Source organism: Neofelis nebulosa, chromosome 1, assembly GCF_028018385.1.
Source record: "Neofelis nebulosa isolate mNeoNeb1 chromosome 1, mNeoNeb1.pri, whole genome shotgun sequence".
NCBI classification, from domain to species: Eukaryota; Metazoa; Chordata; class Mammalia; order Carnivora; family Felidae; genus Neofelis; species Neofelis nebulosa.
In genome coordinates this window covers 123388193-123404492 of record NC_080782.1, presented here as the reverse complement: position 1 = coordinate 123404492, position 16300 = coordinate 123388193, and the positions used below count along the sequence as shown (strand labels likewise).

Genomic DNA, 16300 nt, shown 5'->3' with positions numbered 1-16300 from the left:
TATTTTTCAGGTAAGTTTTAGTAAAAAGCCATAATAAACTGCCCATAACGGTAATCATTTGTGGCGGTTTTTTGTATTACACAGGGTTTATAATTATTTGTTTTCTTTTTTAATGTTTATTTATTTTTGAGAGAGAGAGCGTGAGCGAGGGAGAGGCAGAAAGAGAGGGAGGGGCGGAGAGAGAGGGAGACAGAGGATCGGAAGTGGTGCTGAGATCGCAGAGCCTGATTCAGGGCTCAAACTCACGACCTGAGCTGAAGTAGACCACTTATCTGACTGAGCCATCCAGGCACCTGTATTATCATTTATTTTCTGTGTGAGCATTTATAAGAAACCACACGTTGTGAATACTTAAGCATTTAGAAGAGGTTTGTTTTAAAGAGGCTAACCAGAATTTTAAAACTTTAAATGTTTTTATAAAATTTATACATATGCCATTTTACGTGTTTTATTTTAAAGAGGACATAACCTTTTACATAAATGCCCTTTAAGGGTGCATTTTTGTTTCTTTAAAAAAATTTTTTTTCCGGGGGCTCCTGGGTGGCTCAGTGGGTTAAGTGTCCGACTTTGGCTTTGGTCACGATCTCACAGTTCGTGGGTTGGAGGCCCGTGTTGGGCTCTATGCTGACAGCTTAGACCCTGGAGCCTGCTTCGGATTCTGTGACTCCCCCTCTCTCTGTCCCTCCCCTGATCGCATTCTGTCTGTCTCTCAAAAATAAATAAACATTAAAAAAATTTTTTAAAGGGGCGCCTGGGTGGCTTAGTTGGTTGGGCGTGCAACTTTGGCTCAGGTCATGATCTCAAAGTTTGTGAGTTTGATCCCCCCCCCAGCGGGCTCTGTGCTGACAGCTCAGAGCCTGGAGCCTGCTTTGGATTCTATGTCTCCCTCTCTCTCGGTCCCTAACCCACTCGCGTTCTGTCTCTGTCTGTCTCAAAAATAAATAAACAACAAAAAAAATTTAAGTTTTTTTTGGCTTGGTCCCTCCTCATTTTCTTCTAGTCACATCACCATTCCTGTCAGGTATCCAGTACAAACAGGCTTGTAATTTTCCTTTCACATATTTATTTGCAGTCATTGGATTGCTACACACGTGCATACATCTGGTGGCTTTTTGTTAGTGTTTATTTTAGTTTACTAGGATAGATAATGCATTTTACATTTCCTCAATCACCAATACCTTTGGAAATCCCCACATATCTAATACTTTTGTATGTTGTCAGACAAGTATCCAATTTCTTTTTCGTTTTTGTTTTTCTTATTTTTTAAAGTAAGCTCCACGGGGGTGCCTAGGTGGCTCAGTCGGTTAAGCGTCTGACTTTGGCTCAGGTCATAATCTCACGGTTTGTGAGTTTGAGCCCTGCTCAGAGCCTGGAGCCTGCTTTGGATTCTGTGTCTCCTTCTCTCTCTGCCCCTCCCCCACTTGTGCTCTGTCTCTCTCTATTAAAAATAAATAAATTTAAAAATAAATTTAAAGTAGGCTCCACACCTAATGTGGAGCACAACATGCTGCGTGAACTCACAATTGGATGCTTTAAACAACTGAGCCACCCAGTTGCCCCATGATATTTTTAATAGCCGTGTGGTACCCCATAATACAGGGTGAATCATTGATATATTCAGTTATTCACCTGTTGATGAGTATTTTGTTTCAAGTATTCATTAGCCCTCCTAAACCATGGTGTACTATTACTTACATGTTTCTTATTTATTTATTAAGAATTTTTTACATTTATTGATTTTTATTTTTAATTTTTTTTAACATTTATTTAGGTTTGAGAGACAGAGCATAAGCAGGGGTGGGACAGAGAGAGAGGGAGACACAGAATCGGAAGTAGGCTCCAGGCTCTGAGCTGTCATCACAGAGCCCAACACGGGGCTCGAACTTACAAGCCATGAGATCATGACCTGAGCCAAAGTTGATGCTTAACCGACTGAGCCACCCAGGCGCCCCTACATTTATTTGTTTATTTTGAGAGAGAGAGAGAGAGAGAGAGCGAGCACGAGCCAGGGAGGGGCAGAGAGAGAGGGAGGGAGAGAATTCCAAGCAGGCTCTGTGCTGTCTGGATCCAGATCCTGGGCTCAATCTCACCAACCTTGAGATCATGACTGGAGCCTAAATCAGGAGCCTGACGCTTAACCTACTGAGTCACCCAAGCACCCCTCATTTATATATTTCTAAAATATTGGTGGTTTCATTTCTGTGAAATTCATTTTCAGATGTGGAATTGACACATCAAAGGGTATTAATAATTTTAATTTTCAAATGTTTTGCTAGAGTACTTTTCAAGAATTTTGTAGTATTTTTAATTTCCACCAAGTTATGAGCAACCTCATTTATCTCTAAAAGCAAAAGCAGTCTTACATTCTGCCAGTGTGATATCTCATTGTTACTTTAATTCCTACATACTACCAGTGAACTTCAGCATACTGTCATTTATGTTTGGTTTTCTTTGATTTATCAATTAAATTCTTTTCCCATTTTTATTTGAAAAAAAATGTTTTCAGTTTGAGAAAGTTCTTTTTAAAATATAGATATTAACTTTTATCTTCTACCTATATCACAAATATTTTTTCTCCTATACAACTTATATTGATGTAGTTATGTATATTTTGCCATATAAAGGTGTTTTTTACATTTCTGAACTAAAATACATCTATTTTTCTTTTATGGATTTTACAGTCTCCATGTTTATTTAGGAAGATCTTAATTTTTATATGGAACATCCATTAATTAAATTAATTTAATAAACATTTATTTCTAATTTAAGTTAATTTGAAAAATTGAAGTATAATTGACATATAACATTATATTCGTTTCAGATATACATATAATGGTTTGACATTTGTATATATTGGAAAATGATCACCACAATAAGTCTAGTTAACACCCATCACCATACATAGTTGCAACTTTTTTTTCTTGTAATTAGAACTTTTCCTATATACTCTTTTAGCAACTTTGTTTTTAATATTTATTTATTTTGAGAGAGAGTGAGAGCAGGGGAGGAGAGAGAGAGAGAGAAAGAGAGAATGAGAGAGAGAATTCCAAGCCAGCTCCATGCTGTCAGTGCAGAGCCTGACTTGGGGCTCAAACTCACAAACTCAGATCATGACCTGAGATAAAATCAAGAGTTGTAGGCTTAACTGACTGAGCCACCCAGGCATCCCTAGCAACTTTCAAATATACAATTTAGTATTATTAAGTATAGTCACTGTACTGTACATTATGTCCCCGGAACTTATTTATTTTATAACCAGAAGTTTGTACCTCTTGCTCACCTTCAGTCATTTTGCCCACTCCCACCCCCTGCAAATGGCAAACACCAATCCATTCTCTGTATAGTTTGGGGTTTTTTAAGGTTCCACACCAGTGAGATCATTTTTCTTTTTTTCTTTTTTATTTATTTTTTAAAATTTACAACCAAATTAGTTAGCATATAGTGCAACAATGATTTCAGGAGTAGATTCCTTAGCGCCCCTTACCCATTTAGCCCATCCGCCTCCCACTACCCCTCCATAACCCTCAGTTTGTTCTCCAAATTTATGAGTCTCTTCGGTTTTGTCCCCCTCCCTGTTTTTATATTATTTTTTCCCTTATGTTCATCTGTTTTGTCTCTTAAAGTTCTCATATGAGTGAAGTCAAAGGATTTTTGTCTTTCTCTGACTGACTGATTTCACTTAGCATAATACTTTCCACTTCTATCCACATAGTTGCAAATGGCAAGATTTCATTCTTTTTGATTGCCGAGTAATACTCCATTGTGTGTGTGTGTGTGTGTGTGTGTGTGTGTGTGTGTATCACATTTTCTTTATCCATTCATACATTGATGGACATTTGGGCTCTTTCCATACTTCGGCTATTGCTGATACTGCTGCTATAAACATGGGGGTGCATGTGTCCCTTCGAAACAGCACGCCTGTATACCGTGGATAAATGCCTAGTAGTGCAATTGCTGGGTTGTAGGGTAGATCTATTTTTAGTTTTTTGAGGAACCTCTATACTGTTTTCCAGAGTGGCTGCACCAGCTTGCATTCCCATAGTGAGATCATTTTTCTTTTTTTTTTATGTTTATATTTTTTTTAAGAGAGAGAGAGACGCAGAGCATGAGTAGGGGAGGGGCAGAGAGAGAGAGAGGGAGACGTAGAATCCGAAGCAGGCTTCAGGGTCCAAGCTGTCAGCGCAGAGCCCGATGCGGGGTTCGAACTCACAAACTGTGAGATCATGACCTGAGCTGCAGTCGGACGCCCAACCAACTGAGCCACTCAGACGCCCCTTGAGATCATTTTTCCTAAAGTAGTTATTTCTTGTTGTAAACTTACCTCTTAGCACTGCTTTTGCTGCATCCCCTAAGTTTTACTATGTTGTGTTTCCATTTTCACTTCTTTCAAAATATCTTCTATTTCCCTTTTGTTTTATCTTTGACCCACTGTTTTTAAGGAGTGTGTTGTTAAATTTCCAAGTATTTGTGAATTTTCCCATTTTCCTCTGGTTATTGACTTCTAGTTTCATATGATTATGGTCAGAAAAGATACTCTGTATGATTTTAGTCTTTTAAAATTTGCTGAGACTTACTTTGTGACCTAATACATGATCTATCCTGGAGAATGTTCCATGTGCTCTTGAGAGGACTGTGTATTCTGTTGAAGTTGGTGGGTATGTTCTGTACATGTCTATTAAGTCCATTTGTTCTAGTTCAGTGTTTTCATACTGATTTTCTGTCTGGATTATCTCTCCATTGATGAAAGTGGGTGTACTGAAGTTCTCTGCTATTACTGTAATGTCATCTATTACTTCCTTCAGATAAGTTAGTATTTGATTTATATATTTATGTGCTGTGATGTTGGGTAGATATATAACAATTGTTATATTCTTTTGTTGACTGTTATCACAATATAATGACCTTTGTCTCCTGTTATGGTTTTTTACTTAAAGTCGGTTTTATCTGATATAAGTATAGCTACTCCTCTTCTCTCTTTTGGTTTCCATTTGCACAGAATATATTTTTCCTTCTCTTCACTTATTTGTTTGTTTATTTATTTATTTATTTATTTATTTATTTATTTATTTATTTATTTTAGAGAGAGTGAGCACAGGGTGGGGGACGGGGGGTGGGGGGAGAATCTCAAGCAGGCTCCATGCTTAGAGTGGAGCTCAATGTGGGGCTTGATCTCAAGACCATGAGATCGTGACCTGAGCCTAAATTAAGAGTCAGATGCTTAACTGACTGAGTCATTCAGGTGCCCCACAATTTACATCTTTTCAAAGGGTGTATCCATTAACAAATAATTATAACTATCACTAGTTTTAATATATCTGTTCTTTCACTCTTAAAGTAGTTATGGCACCACTGTATTACAATATTAGAGTATTCTGAATCTGACTCTATACTTACTTTACCAGACTGTGGTATATTTTCATATGTTTTCATGTTACTAGTCATCACCCTTTCATTTCAGCTGGAAGAACTCCTTTCAGCGTTTCTCATAAGGCAGGTCTAATGGTGATGAACTCCCTGAGCCTTTTTTTTTTTAATTCGGGAAAGTCTTTATCTTGTCTCATTTCGAAGGATAAGTTTACTGCATAACATATCCTTGGTTGGTGGCTTATTTTTATTTCAGCACATATCACCCATTCTCTCCTGGCCTGCGGTGTTTCTGCTGAGAAATCTGTTAATAGCCTAATGGGGGTTTGCTTGTATGAGAGAAATTTTTTTTTCTCTTGTGTTTTTAAAATTCTTTCTTTGTTTTATACAGTTTTATTATAATTCATCTTAGGGAAGAGTGTTTCGGATTGAAATTTTGGGATGACCTACTAGCTTCATGAACTTGGATGTCCAAATCTTTCCTCATATTTGAGAAGTTCTCTGTCATTATTTCTTTAAATAAGCTTTCTACCCTTTTCCCTCTTCTCCTTCTGTGACTCCAATGATTGTTTCTTTTTAAAGGTGTCCCATAAATTCCATATGTCCCAAAGGTTTTCTTCATACCTTTCTCTATTTTTTGTTGTTGTTGCTCCTTTTGACTGGGTTATTTAAATTATCTTTGTTGCTCCCTCTAGTGTCTGTCGGCAGCATTTCAGTTTTCTGGTTCTACAGCAGTAAGCTCTTCTGTTCTCAGTGGCCAGTAGGCATCCAAGTGTGCTGGTTTCCTGTCAGCACCCCTAGTCAGGTAGACAGATACCAATTCCTTAGATAGCTTTCCGAAAACCCAAAAGGCTAGACACACCCTCACTTCTCTCCCTCCTTCCTGAAGGAGCAAGCTGACCCCTTGCTATTTTTGTTCTCTATAGCCCCCAGGCATCCAAACAATGCCAGTTCCATCAGTTCTCTGATTGAGGCAATACAGAAACTAGTCCTTTAGACAGCCCTGAGACACGTTATACTCTTCTCTTTCCCCTTGAAGGTGAAGTAGTGACAGTATTCTTTCCGGGTGCTGAGGTGTACCAGTATGGGTGAGGGGCTGATGTGAGCAAAGTTAAAATGATCCTTCCTACTGATTTCAGTGCAGCTTTTTCAGCCTTGTGTTCACCTGGGGTACTCCAGCTTCTTAACTGGATTCTGGAATCCTCAAAAATGAATTTTGGCTTATATATCATTGTTAATGGTTATTTTTGTGTGGGAATAAGGGCTGGGAATTCCTATTCTGACATTTTGCTGGCATCATTTTGATACATTTTGAGTTAATTTTTGTAGCAGGTGTGAGGTAGTGATCCAACTTTATTCTTTTGCAAGTGGATATCCAGTTATCCTGGCATCATTTATTGAAAAGAACTATCCTTTCCCTGTTGAAATGTTTGGGAACCATTGTTGAAAATCAATTGATCAATAAATGTGAGAGTTCATTCCTGGATTTTGATTCTATTCCATTGATTTATATGTCTATCCTTATCCCAGTACCACATTGCTTTCATTATTGTAATTTTGTGGCAAGTTTTAAAATCAGAAACTATTAGTGCTCCAACTTTGTTCTTTTTTTCAAGATTGTGTTGGCTGTTCTGTGTGATTTGCATTTCCATGTGACTTTTAGGATCAGTTTATCAATTTCTGCAAGGAAGCCAGCTTACTTTTTTTTTTTTTATTTTTATTTTTTAAATTTTTTTTTTCAACGTTTTTAATTTATTTTTGGGACAGAGAGAGACAGAGCATGAACGGGGGAGGGGCAGAGAGAGAGGGAGACACAGAATCGGAAACAGGCTCCAGGCTCCGAGCCATCAGCCCAGAGCCTGACGCGGGGCTCGAACTCACGGACCGCGAGATCGTGACCTGGCTGAAGTCGGACGCTTAACCGACTGCGCCACCCAGGCGCCCCAAAGCCAGCTTACTTTTGATAGGGATCAATTTGTAGATCAATTTGGACAATATTGCCATCACCATCTTAACTATAAAAAGTCTTCTGATCCATGAACGTGGGATTTTCCCCCCATTTACTTAGTTCTTTAGTCCCTTTCAACAATGTTTTGTAGTTTTCAGAGTATGCATTTTATATTTATTTTGTTACATTTATTCCTTAGTATTTTGAGTTTTTGATGCTATTATAAATGGAATTGTTTTCTTATTTCATTTTTTGTTGGTTCATTTTTAGAATGGTTAGTGTGTAAACTCTAATTGATGGATTTTTAAAATGTATATTCAAGTTAGTTAACATACAGTGTAGTCTTTGCTTCAGGAGTAGAACCCAATTATTCATCTGTTACGTATGACACCCAGTGCTCATCCTGAAAAGTGCCCTTCTTAATGCCCATCACCCATTAAACGCACCCTCCCACCCACCCACACCCTTCTAGAAACCCTCAGTTTGTTCTCTGTATTTAAGAGTTTTTTATGGTTTGTGTCTCTCTCTGTTTTTTTCTTATTTTTTCTTCCCTTCCTCTATGTTCATCTGTTGAGTTTCTCAAATTCCACCTATGAGTGAAATCCTATAGTATCTTTCTCTGACTGACTTATTTTGCTCAGCATAATGCCCTCCAGTTTCATTCACGTTGTTGAAAATGGCAATATTTCATTCTTTTTCATTGCCGAGTAGTATTTCATTGTGTATGTGTAACACATCTGCTTTATCCATTCATTAGTTGATGGACATTTGGGTTCTTTCCATAGTTTGGCTATTGTTGATAGCACTGCTATAAACATTGGGGGTGTATGTGCCCCTTTGAATCAGCATTTTTGTATCCTTTGGATAAATTCCTTGCAATGCAATTGCTAGGTTGTAGGGTAGTTCTATTTTTAATTTTTTTGAGGAACCTCTATACTGTTTTCCAAAGTGGCTGCACCAGTTTGCATTCCCACCAACAGTGCAAGAGGATTCCTCTTTCTCTGCATCCTCGACAACACCTCTTGTTTCTTGTGTTGTTAATTTTAGCCATTCTGATAGCTGTGAGGTGATATCTCATTGTGGTTTTGATTTGTAATTTCCCTGGTGATAAGTGATGTTGAGAATCTTTTCATGTGTCTGTTATTCATCTGGATGTCTTCTTTGGAAAAGTGTCTGTTCATATCTTCTGCCCATTTCTTCACTGGATTGTTTGTTTTGTGTTGAGTTTGGCAAGTTCTTTTTTTTTAAATTTTAAATCCTTTATTTTTTAATTTTTTATGTTTTAGCTTAAAATAACAGAAATTTATTCTCTCAAAGTTCCAGAGTTAAGAAATCCAAACTCAAGACATCTGCAGGGTCATAGTCCCTCCTAACCTTCTCGAGAAGTGTTATTCCTTGCTCTTCCAGTTTCTGGAGGCTGGTAGCTATTTTTGGTATTTCTTAGCTTTTAGGTATCATTCTAACCGCCATGTCCATTTTCACATTGATTTCTTTGTTTTAAATTAAAAAAATATTTTTTCAGGAATAGAACTTAGTGATTCTTCATTTACATATAACACCCAGTGCTCATCCCAACCAGTGTCCTCCTTAATGCCCCTCACCCCCTTACTCTTACCCCACCCAACACCCTGCCAGCAACCCTCAGTTTGTTCTCCATATTTAAGAGTCTTTTATGGTTTGCCTCCCTCTCTGTTTTTATATTATTTTTGCTTCCCTTCCCTTATGTTTATCTTTTTTGGGTCTTATTTATTTTTTATATTTATTTATTTTGGGGAGAATACAAGTGGGGGAGAGGTGGAGAGGGGGGCAGAGGATCTGAAGTGGGCTCTGCACTGACAGGCTGACAGCAAGCCTGATGTGGGGCTTGAACTCATGTACCGTGAGATCATGTCCTGAACCGAAGTCAGACGCTCAAGTGACTGAGCCACCCAGGCGCCCTTGTTTTCTATCTTAAATTTCACATATGAGTGAAATCATATGATAATTGTCTTTCTCTGACTGACTTATTTCGCTTAGCATAACACACTCTAGTTCCATCCAAGTTGTTGCAAATGGCTTGATTTCATTCTTTTGGTAGCCAAGTAATATTCCATTGAATATATATACCACATCTTCTTTATCCATTCATCAGTCCATGGACATTTGAACTCTTTCCATACTTTGGCTATTGTCTATGGTGCTGCTGTAAACATTGGGGTGCATGTTCCCTGTAAATCAGCATTTTTGTATCCTTTGGATAAATACATAGTAGTGTAATTGCTGGGTCATAGGGTAGTTCAATTTTTAATTTTTTGAGGAACCTCCATTCATTTTTCTAGAGTGGCTATACCAGTTTGCACTCCCACCAGCAGTGCATAAGCATTCCCCTTTCTCCGCATCCTTGCCAACATCTCTTGTTGCCTGAGTTGTTAATTTTAGCCATTCTGACAGGTGAGGTAGTATCTCATCATCATGGTTTTGATTTGTATTTCCCTGATGATGAGTGATGATGAGTGATGTTGAGCATTTTTTTCATGTCTGTTATATTCATGTATTTTGCCCATTCATGTATTTTGTATTTTGCCCATTGCTATTCATGTATTTTGCCCATTGCTTTACTAAATTATTTGTTTTTTGGGTGTTAAGTTTGATAAGTTCTTTGTAGATTTTGGATACTAACCCTTTGTCTGGTATGTCATTTGCAAATATCGTCTCCCATTCTGTCAGTTGCCTTTTAGTTTTGTTGATTGTTTCCTTCACTGTGCAGAAGCTTTCTATTTTGATGAGGTCTCAATAGTTCATTTTTGCTTTTATTTCCCTTGCCTCCAGAGACATGTCAAGTAAGAAGGTGCTGTGGTCAGCGTCAAAGTGGTTGCTGCCTGTCTTCTCCTGCAGGATATTGATGGTTTCCTGTCTCACATTTAGGTCTTTCATCCCTTTAAATTTATTTTTGTGTATGGTGTAAGAAAGTGGTCCATTTTCATTCTTCTGCATATCACTGTACAGTTCTCCTAGCACCACTTGCTAAAGAGACTGTCTTTTTTCCATTGGACATTCTTCCCTGCTTTATTGAAGATTAGTTGGCCATATATTTGTGGGTCCATTTCTGGGTTCTATTCTGTTCAACATATCTGTGTTTGTTTTTGTCCCAATACCGTACTGTCTTGATGATGACAGTTTTGTAATACAGGTTAAGGTCCAGAATTGTGATGCTTCCTTCCTTGGTTTTCTTTTTCAACATTCCTTTGGCTATTTGGCTATTCTTTTGTGGTTCCATACAAATTTTAGGATTGTTTGTTCTAGCTCTGTGAAGAATGCTGATGTTATTTTGATAAGGATTGCATTGAATGCATAGATTGCTTTGGGTAACATCAACATTTATTTTTTTAATTTATTTTTTAAAATATGAAATTTAATGTCAAATTGGTTTCCGTACAACATCCAGTGCTCATCCCAACAGGTTTCCTCCTCAATGCCCATCACCCACCCTCCTCTCCCTCCCACCCCCCATCAACCCTCAGTTTGTTCTCAGTTTTTAAGAGGCTCTTATGTTTTGGCTCCTTCCCTCTCTAACCTCTTTTTTTTTCTTGCCTTACCCCATGGTCTTCTGTTAAGTTTCCCAGGAACCACATAAGAGTGAAAACATATGGTATCCATCTTTCTCTGTATGACTTATTTCACTTAGCATCACACTCTCCAGTTCCATCCACATTGCTACAAAAGGCCATATTTCATTCTTTCTCATTGCCATGTAGTATTCCACTGTGTATATAAACCACAATTTCTTTATCCATTCATCAGTTGATGGACATTTAGGCTCTTTCCATAATTTGGCTATTGTTGAAAGCACTGCTATAAACATTGCGGGTACAAGTGCCCCTATGCATCAGCACTCCTGTATCCCTTGGGTAAATTCCTAGCAGTGCTATTGCTGGGTCATAGGGTAGATCTATTTTTAATTTTTTGAGGAACCTCCACACTGTTTTCCAGAGTGGCTGCACCAATTTGCATTCCCACCAACAGTGCAAGAGGGTTCCCGTTTCTCCAGATCCTTGCCAGCATCTATAGTCTCCTGATATGTTCATTTTTGCCATTCTGACTGGTATGAGGTGGTATCTCAGTGTGGTTTTGATTTGTATTTCCCTGATGAGAAGTGACGTCGAGCATCTTTTCATGTGCTTGTTGGCCATCTGGATGTCTTCTTTAGAGAAGTGTCTATTCATGTTTTTTGCCCATTTCTTCACTGGATTATTTGTTTTTGGGGTGTGGAGTTTGGTGAGTTCTTTATAGATTTTGGATACTAGCCCTTTGTCTGATATGTCATTGGCAAATATCTTTTCCCATTCCGTTGGTTGCCTTTTAGTTTTGTTGATTGTTTCCTTTGCTGTGCAGAAGCTTTTTATCTTCATGAGGTCCCAATAGTTCATTTTTGCTTTTAATTCCCTCGCCTTTGGGGATGTGTCAAGTAAGAAATTGCTGCACCTGAGGTCAGAGAGGTTTTTTTCCTGCTTTCTCTTCTAGGGTTTTGATGGTTTCCTGTCTCACATTCAGGTCCTTTATCAATTTTGAGTTTATTTTTGTGAATGGTGTAAGAAAGTGGTCTAGTTTCATCCTTCTGCATGTTGCTGTCCAGTTCTCCCAGGACCATTGTTAAAGAGACTGTCTTTTTTCCATTGGATATTCTTTCCTGCTTTGTCAAAGATTAGTTGGCCATACTTTTGTGGGTCTAATTCTGGGGTGTCTATTCTATTCCATTGGTCTATGTGTCTGTTTTTGTGCCAATACCATGTTGTCTTGATGATTACAGCCTTGTAGTAGAGGCTAAAGTCTGGGATTGTGATGCCTCCCTCTTTGGTCTTCTTCTTCAAAATTACTTTGGTTATTCGGGGCCTTTTGTGGTTCCATACAAATTTTAGGATTGCTTGTTCTAGCTTCGAGAAGAATGCTGGCGCAATTTTGATTGGGATTGCATTGAATGTGTAGATAGCTTTGGGTAGTATTGACATTTTAACAATATTTATTCTTCCAATCCATGAGCATGGAATGTTTTTCCATTTTTTTTATATCTTCTTCAATTTCCTTCATAAGCTTTCTATAGTTTTCAGCATACAGATCTTTTACATCTTTGGTTAGGTTTATTCCTAGGTATTTTATGCTTCTTGGTGCAGTTGTGAATGGGATCAGTTTCTTTATTTGTCTTTCTGTTGCTTCATTATTAGTGCATAAGGATGCAATTGATTTCTCTACATTGATTTTGTGTCCTGCAACTTTGCTGAAGTCATGTATCAGTTCTAGCAGACTTTTGGTGGAGTCTACCCGGTTTTCTATGTATAATATGTCATCTGCAAAAAGTGAAAGCTTGACTTCATCTTTGCCAATTTTGATGCCTTTGATTTCCTTTTGTTGTCTGATTGCTGATGCTAGCACTTCCAACACTATGTTAAACAACAGCGATGGGAGTGGACATCCCTGTCGTGTTCCTGATCTCAGGGGGAAAGCTCTCAGTTTTTCCCCATTGAGGATGATATTAACTGAGGATGATATTAGCTTTTATGATGTTTAAGTTTGTTCCTTCTATCCCTACTTTCTCGAGGGTTTTTATTAAGAAAGGATGCTGAATTTTGTCACATGCTTTTTCTGCATCGATTGACAGGATGATATGGTTCTTATCTTTTCTTTTATTAATGTGATGTATCACATTGTTGCGAATGTTGAACAAGCCCTGCAGCCCAGGAATGAATCCCACTTGATCATGCTGAATAATTCTTTTTATATGCTGTTGAATTTGATTTGCTAGTATCTTATTGAGAAGTTTTGCATCCCTATTCATCAGGGATGTTGGCCTGTAGTTCTCTTTTTTTGCTGGGTCTCCGTCTGGTTTAGGAATCAAAGTAATGCTGGCTTCATAGAATGAGTCTGGAAGTTTTCCTTCCCCTTCTATTTTTTGGAACAGCTTGAGAAGGATAGGTATTATCTCTGCTTTAAATGTCTAGTAGAATTCCCCTGGGAAGCCATCTGGTCCTGGACTCTTATTCGTTGGGAGATTTTTGATAACTGATTCAATTTCTTTGCTGGCTATGGGTCTGCTCAAGTTTTCTATTTCTTCCTGTTTGAGTTTTGGAAGTGTGTGGGTGCTTAGCAATTTGTCTATTTCTTCCAGGTTGTCCAGTTTATTGGCATATAGTTTTCATAGTATTCCCTGATAATTGCTTGTATTTCTGAAGGATTGGTTGTAATAATTCCATTTTCATTTATGATTTTATCTATTTGGGTCATCTCCCTTTTCTTTTTGAGAAACCTGGCTAGAGGTTTATAAAGTTTGTTTATTTAAAAAAAAAACAACTCTTGGTTTCATTGATCTGCTCTACAGTTTTTTTTAGATTCTATGTTGTTTACTTCTGCTCTGATCTTTATTATTTCTCCTCTTCTGCTGGGTTTGGGGTGTCTTTGCTGTTCTGCTTCTATTTCTTTTAGGTGTGCTGTTTGATTTTGTATTTGGGATTTTTCTTGTTTCTTGAGATAGGCCTGGATTGCAATGTATTTTCCTCTCAGGACTGCCTTCGCTGCTTCCCAAAGCATTTGGATTGTTGTATTTTCATTTTCATTTGTTTCCATATATTTTTAAATTTCTTCTCTGATTGCCTGGTTGACCCATTCATTCTTTAGTGGGGTGTTATTTAACCTCCATGCTTTTGGAGGTTTTCCAGACTTTTTTCTGTGGTTGATTTCAAGTTTCATAGCATTGTGATCTGAAAGTGTGCATGGTATGATCTCAATTCTTTTATACTTATGAAAGGCTGTTTTGTGACCCAGTATGTGATCTATCTTGAAGAATGTTCCATGTGCACTCGAGAAGAAAGTATATTCTGTTGCTTTTGGATGCAGAGTTCTAAATATATCTGTCCTGTCCATCTGATCCAATGTATCATTCAGGGCCCTTGTTTCTTTATTGATCCTGTGTCTAGATGATCTGTCCATTGCTGCAAGTGGGGTATTAAAGTCCCCTGCAATCACCACATTCTTATTGATAAGCTTGCTTATGTTTGTGATTAATTGTTTATATATTTGGGGGCTCCTGTATTCGGCGCATGGACATTTATAATTGTTAGCTCTTCCTGATGGATAGACCCTGTAATTATTATATAATGCCCCTCTTCATCTCTTGTTACAGCCTTTAAAGTCTAGTTTGTCTGATATAAGCATGGCTACTCCAGCTTTCTTTTGACTTCCAGTAGCATGATAGATAGTTCTCCATCCCCTCACTTTGAATCTGAAGGTGTCCTCAGGTCTAAAATGAGTCTCTTATAGACAGAAAATAGATGGGTCTTGTTTTTTTTATCCATTTTGATACCCTCTGTCTTTTGGTTGGAGCATTTAGTCCATTTACATTCAGTGGTATTACAGAAAGATATGGGTTTAGAGTCATTGTGATGTCTGTAGTTTTCATGCTTGTAGTGATGTCTCTGGTACTTTGTGGTCCTTGCAACATTTCACTCACAGAATCCCCCTTAGGATCTCTTGTAGGGCTGGTTTAGTGGTGATGAATTCCTTCAGTTTTTGTTTATTTGGGAAAACCTTTATCTCTCCTTCTATTCTGGTTGACAGACTTGCTGGATAAAGGATTGTCAGCTGCATATTTTTTTCTGTTCATCACATTGAAGATTTCCTGTCATTCCTTTCTGGCCTGCCAAGTTTCAGTAGATAGGTCTGCCACTACTCTTATAGGTCTACCTTTGTAAGTTAGAGCCTGTTTATCCCTCACTGCTTTCAGAATTTTCTCTTTATTCTTGTATTTTGCCAGTTTCACTATGATATGTCATGCAGAAGATTGATTTAAGTTACATCTGAAGGGAATTCTCTGTGCCTCTTGGATTTCAATGCCTTTTTCCTTCCCCAGATCAGGGAACTTCTCAGCTATGATTTGTTCAAGTATACCTTCAGCCCCTTTCTCTCTCTTCTTCTTCTGGAATTCCTATTATACGGATGTTGTTCCATTTGATTGCATCACTTAGTTCTCTAATTCTCCCCTTATACTCCTGGATTTTTTTATCTCTCTTTTTCTCAGCTTCCTCTTTTTCCATAATTTTATCTTCTAATTCACCTATTCTCTCCTTTGCCTCTTCAGTCTGTGCTATGACCGCCTCCATTTTATTTTGCACCACATTTATAGCATTTTTTAGCTCCTCGTGGCTATTTCTTAGTCCCTTGATCTCTGTAGCAATAGATTCTCTGGTGTCCTCTATACTTTTCTCAAGCCCAGCAATTAATTTTATGACTATTATTCTAAATTCTTGCTCTGTTATATTGCTTAAATCATTTTTGATCAATTCATTAGCGGTAGCTACTTCCTGGAGTTTCTTTTGAGAATTCTTCCGTTTGGTCGTTTTGGATAGTTTCTGGGGTGGTGCAGAACTGCAGGGCACTTCCCCTGTGCTGTCCAGAGTAACTTGTGTTGGTGGGCTGGGCCGCAGTCAGACCTGATGTCTACCCCCAGCCCACCACTGGGGTCACAGTCAGACTGGTGTGTACCTTATCTTCCCCTCTCCCAGGGGCAGGACTCACTGTGGAGTGGTGTGACCCCTGTCTGGGCTACTTGCACACTGCCAGGTTTGTGGTGCTGCTTTGATGGGATCTGGCGTATTAGCCGGGGTGGATCTGCAAGGTGCACAGGGGTGGGAGGAGCAGGCTTAGCTAGTTTTGCTGGCAGTGGTCCCCTGGGGGAGGGGCCCTGCAGCACCCGAAGGGAGGCCGACCCCTCGGAGGGATGGATCCAAAGAAGGACAGTGTTAGGCATTTGTGTGGTGCAAGCAAGTTCAGTGATGGGAACTGGTTCCCTTTGGAATTTCGGCTGTGGGATGGGAGAGGGAAATGGCACCTGCCAGCACCTTTGTTCCCCCCACTGAGCTGAGCTCTGTCTTCCGGGGTTCAACAACTCTCCTCCCAGTGTCCTCTCACCCTCCCCGCTCTCCAAGAGCAGAGCCGTTGACTTTTAACATTCCAGATGTTAAG

At 38.7% G+C, this 16300-nt stretch overlaps 3 protein-coding genes across 10 annotated transcripts in view; all 3 read left to right on the top strand.

Annotated features, from left to right (window-relative positions):
• Positions 1–16300, top strand: part of LOC131514297 (protocadherin alpha-C2) — a 193215-nt gene that overhangs the window by 74740 nt on the left and 102175 nt on the right. The window lies entirely within an intron of this gene.
• The window catches only part of LOC131514355 (protocadherin alpha-1-like), a 169278-nt gene that overhangs the window by 83734 nt on the left and 69244 nt on the right, over positions 1–16300 (top strand).
• LOC131514361 (protocadherin alpha-7-like) overlaps positions 1–16300 on the top strand; it is a 127795-nt gene that overhangs the window by 42261 nt on the left and 69234 nt on the right.